The sequence below is a fragment of the Mastomys coucha genome, unplaced genomic scaffold, assembly GCF_008632895.1.
Source record: "Mastomys coucha isolate ucsf_1 unplaced genomic scaffold, UCSF_Mcou_1 pScaffold9, whole genome shotgun sequence".
Classification (NCBI taxonomy): domain Eukaryota; kingdom Metazoa; phylum Chordata; class Mammalia; order Rodentia; family Muridae; genus Mastomys; species Mastomys coucha.
In genome coordinates this window covers 49,102,052-49,106,829 of record NW_022196915.1, presented here as the reverse complement: position 1 = coordinate 49,106,829, position 4,778 = coordinate 49,102,052, and the positions used below count along the sequence as shown (strand labels likewise).

The window sequence follows — 4,778 nt, the reverse complement described above, 5'->3', positions numbered from 1 at the left end:
GCTGTCTCTGTGATCCTGTGATTCTAGGATCCTGGGATCCTGGGCTTGTTAGATCACCTGGGAGTGTGTTTTTCTCTGTGTGTTGTGGGACTGGCTGCAGAGCTTGTGCCAAGGTCTGCTCAGAACACTAACCCAGACAGACCGGAAGGAACCAGAGTCACTGGGCTGGCGGAGTTCCTGTGTGCCTGGTCCCACTGGTCCCAGTTACTCTCAGTGTTGAGACAGATGTTGGTTCCTGCTCACCTCTGATCCTGGGTGTGTCAGAGTGCCTGGGAGTGGAGCTTCCTCTGGCTGTTGTGTCTATTATCATTATTATTGTGTGTGAGCATGATGCATGTGTGGACTGTGTCATGGCATTTGTCTGGAGGTCAGGAGTTCTCTCTTACTGTGCTTGTATATTCTTCAGGGATCAAATTTAGGGTTCTTAGGCTTTTGCAGCGAGTGTCTTTACCTGCTGAGTCATCTTGCTGGATGCTCACATTTTTTTTTCTTAATAAAACACAGTTCACTACATAGCCCAAACTAGCCTTTAACTTGCCAACCTCCTGCTGTTTCAGCCTCCTGGATGTCAGAATCATATGCTTACACCACCGTGTGGGGTCTACATGTTTGCTCATGTTTCCAGAAAGAAATGATGGGGAGACAAAGACTAATAAGGGATGTGGTACACAAGAAGAGGTTGTCATGGAAACAGTCTCTCCCTTAAGCAATGGTTCCAGTTTGGTGGAATTGTGAATGCTGTTGTGGTTTTCCAAACACTAGATAAAAGTGGAAAAAAAAAAGAGCAACACTTAAAACTTGAAAACTAACTGTAGCATATGAAAGTGGCTGATCACCAAGTAACAGCATAATCACACCGGAAAGAGTTATTGCAAAAGGCCTCAGAGGACAAGGCTCAGGACACAGCACCCTCAACTGCATTCAAGGTTAATGGTTGGGAATGCTTTGAAATGACCATGCGCAGTAAGACACAGCAAGTTATTTTGCTAATGTCATATGGAACCCAATGTCCAGGGTAGAAGAAATACAATGAAAATAAAAATGAGAAAAATATAATATTAATTTGAGAAATGTTCAAGATATAGAAGCCTAGAAAGAATAACATTTGCATTTTAGTTAATCGAGTTAATCAACTAGTTGATTAGCTTATGTTTTGATGATATTGGAAACTAAACCCTGGGCTTCATTTGTTCTAGGCAAATACTCAACCACTGAGCTATGTCCTCACTCCACATTTTTAATATTTTATTTTATATTTTTTAAGTAGGGTGCCATAATCTCCTATCCCTCTGCCTCTCCTTCCCAGGTGCTGAGACGTGAAGCAGGAGCTGCCACTCCTTGCCCATACCCATTTCTACAACAACAATTGTAATAGGCAGCCAGGTAGTAACTTTCCTTGGCGCCACCAAATAGCCGAGGTCCCTGGGAAACCAGCCAGACTAAAACCCCAGGGAGAATTAGATGCCGCTTGCAGTAAGCATTGGTAGTTACTGGGGACTGGCAGGGGAGGCAGAGGCAGGGGGCACAGCTCCTTGCTGTCATTCCCAACCGTCTGACGAGTTTGCCTACAGTTTCTAGGCCAAGACCTCAGGCCAAACCCGATCTTTGCTTTGATATAGAGAAGAATTTCAGGACTGGGCAGTTGAAGCCGAGTTGGAGTTTATTAATGATATTTTTATGTAGGCTTAAGCATCAGGCTTAAGAAAAAAAGAAATGCTCAGAAGAAGATACACCCAGAGAACAGGTGTGAGTTTCTCAGAGAAGAGTCTCCGGAAGTGCTGCTTTGGATTCTTACAAAACTCATGTATCGGACTTTCATGGGGTTTGAAGTAACTGTCTGAAGTGAGTGGCTGAGAAGCTTAACTGAGCTCATTGAGTTTCCGAGGGCACAAGAGAAGCTTACAATTGATAAGGTCCCCAAGAAGCGAGAAAGTAGGACATATTTATGGCAAAGTTAATGTTTTTTTTTTTGTTGTTGTTGTTTAATTTCAAGCAATGTCTGGGAAAAGGCATTGAGACCTTAAGTCTGACACATTGCTACCTTAACATAAAGCATCCGTAGGTGAAAAGAATATTACCTGCATGTCTTCAGCCTTTGTAGCAAGTGTTAGTTGCGTGAAAATCGTGTGGCAAGAGGACTCAGTCTGATGCTGGGGTGGGAGGGCTCTTTTCCTTGCCTGTGTCTTAATGTCTCCTTTCTCTCCTGCCTCAGCAGGACAGCTGCATCTGCTCTAGTGAGGCAGCCATATATGTGGAAAGCCCCTAGCGCTGTTGACAGCTGACAGTAGCAAAGTGTGAACTGGGGAGTGTGGGTGGGGCTCGGAAGGCCACACCTATGGGGAGCTTGCTATTGTCATAAGTGGATGTTCACAAGAAACAGGCAGACCCCAAGCCAGTATCCCTTGCAGTGCAGGCCTATAGAAGGGACCAGCTGCTGAGGGAAGTTCATAAAGCCCGGCAAGATGGTTTTTCTTTATCTCCTGAAACCAGAAGTTTCTTGGAAAGGGAAATAGGGGAGTTTATGAAGACGATTGAGCCCAAAACTCCAGATGCTGAGGAAGGCAAAGCTCCTGAGAGGCTCACGTTCCCAAATATAGTGTACTGCCTAAGACTGGGATTGGTCATACAAGCACACTGTCCCCCTGCCTCCCACCCACCATGCAAACAAGTATCTAGAAGTGAACAGTAGTGGGATTCTGCCAAGAGACAGCAGTCACTGTGTGGAGAAGGATCCTCTGGCAGGTGCACCACAGTGGGACCTAGGCTAAGGAGAAAGACACCCTTTGGAAACTAATTAGCCTCCACTTTAAACAGGGTGTTTCAAGAGAAATACACATATTTTTCTTGCATGCATGGTAACCATAGAAACAAAAGATTTTGACATCAGCAGACTGCCTAAGACTGACAAAAAGCCAAACAGAAGACCTAGCAAGACAAAGACAGTTTTCAGATATTAGATCCCTCAGTGCCTATTGACAACACAGGATGTATAGACTTGAACAACACATAGTATAAGGAAGGGGAATGAAAGCAGCATCAAGAAACAAGGCCCTTACCAGACAAGACTCTGAGAGATTGATGTTGGGACCAGCCAAAGGGAATTGTTTTTAAGCAATTATTGATGCTTAAAAGTCCAAACAGAAAACATGGAAAGCACATTCTCTGATGGAGAATTTCAGTAAAAACACAGAAACTTTCCCAATGAGCCCAATGACCAGACTAGAAAAGACCCAGATACACCATGAAGAAGTGAGGGTGCTAGCTCATTTTATGTCTACTTTACTCAAGCTAGAGTTATTTGGGAAGAAGGCACTTCAACTGAGAAAAGTTGCCCCACCAGATTGGCTCATGGGCAAGCCTGTGGGAATTTTCTTGATTAACGTGGTAGGGCCCAGCTCACTGAGGGTGACACCCTTGGGCTGGTGGTCCCGGGGTATATGACAAAGCAGGCTGAGCAAGCCACAAGGAATGAGCCAGTAACCAGCACTCCCCCCTGTTTTCTGCTTGAGAGCCTGCATACAATTCTTGCCCTGGGTTCCTGCCCAGACTTTGCTGGATGCTAGACTGTGGTTATGAGATGAAATCAACCCTTTCCTCTCCAATTTGCTTTTGGTCATGGTGTTTTATGGCAGCAATAGAAACCCCAACTAAGACAGACATTGGTACAACAGAGTAGGCAATTGCTGTGAGAGACCTGACCAGGTTTCCAGCAGGATTGTGGAAGGGCTTTGGGACGCTGGCCGAGAAAAGCCTTTGAGTGTTTGGAGCTTGATGAACAGTCACAGGAACATGGAGGATAATGCTAAGAGCAGGGCAGATGACACAGGGTGGGCTCGTGGAGTCTCAGAGGGACGTCTGCAAGATTCCATTAAAGAATCTCAGGCTGTTCAATATTCTGAAGTAAAAAATTTGTGGTTCTAGTCAGCTAGAGCTAAAGAATCAGCTGTGGTTAAGCAGAGACAAACATCTCTGAGGCAAGTCTTCAGGCTTGTGTTTCTCAAGGCCAGCACACAGAAGTTGTGGGACAGAGGGGCCACGGCTGTACCTATACTGGCAGCTCAACTTGGGATAGATAAGAAGCTCTCTGGTGGTCCTGGATTTGAAGGCATGAAGGGGGTCAGGGCGAGCCTCTTGGCACCAGGAGATGTAGCCTCAGCTGCAATCGAAGCCCCAAATCTGAAGAGGTCATAGAGAGAGGTCATGGAGAGAAGTTAAGGCTTGGTATTCTGTGACAGGGTCAAAAGTCATGAAGAGATCCCAGATTACTGGAGAAGGTACAGTCCAGTTGTAGATACTTAAGAATTCTGGAAATATCAGGACCACCGTGGGGTGACCACTGAGAGCAGCAGCAGGATTGTGGGGTGACCACCGAGAGCAGCAGCGGGTGTGGAGTGCAGGTGACTGCAACCCAGGAGACAAGCTGAGTGTGCTGTGAGTGACCAAACCAGAGAAGTGCAACTGCCCACGTTCTTGGGAGCCCAGGAGGTAATGAATGAATCCCAGACACTGGCCGCTGGGGAACCCAGGAGGTAGTGAACGAATCCCAGACACTGGCCGCTGGGGAGCCCAGGAGGTAATGAATGAATGCCAGACACTGGCCACTGGGGAGCCCAGGAGGTAATGAATGAATCCCAGACACTGGCCACTGGGTCTGGTTTACATTTACACAGTTGGAGTTTGGTTTTGCATTTTCATATTGTGACTGTGCCCCGGTTCTTCCTTCTTGGAATAAAAAAAAATATTTAACTTGTTTTTTTTTTTTTTTTTTTTTTTTTTTT

The 4,778-nt window shown here is 45.8% G+C and overlaps 1 protein-coding gene across 2 annotated transcripts in view; it reads left to right on the top strand.

Annotated features, from left to right (window-relative positions):
- Nucleotides 1-4,778, top strand: part of CUNH13orf42 (chromosome unknown C13orf42 homolog) — a 24,855-nt gene that overhangs the window by 10,675 nt on the left and 9,402 nt on the right. Inside the window, exon 1 of one of the 2 annotated variants that reach the window (XR_004116332.1) lies at nucleotides 4,128-4,485. The exons of the other annotated variant lie outside the window; for it this stretch is intronic. The gene's annotated coding sequence lies outside the window, so the exon portion shown is untranslated. Of the gene's footprint in view, nucleotides 1-4,127; nucleotides 4,486-4,778 lie in introns of those variants that run through there. 2 annotated transcript variants of the gene reach the window in all.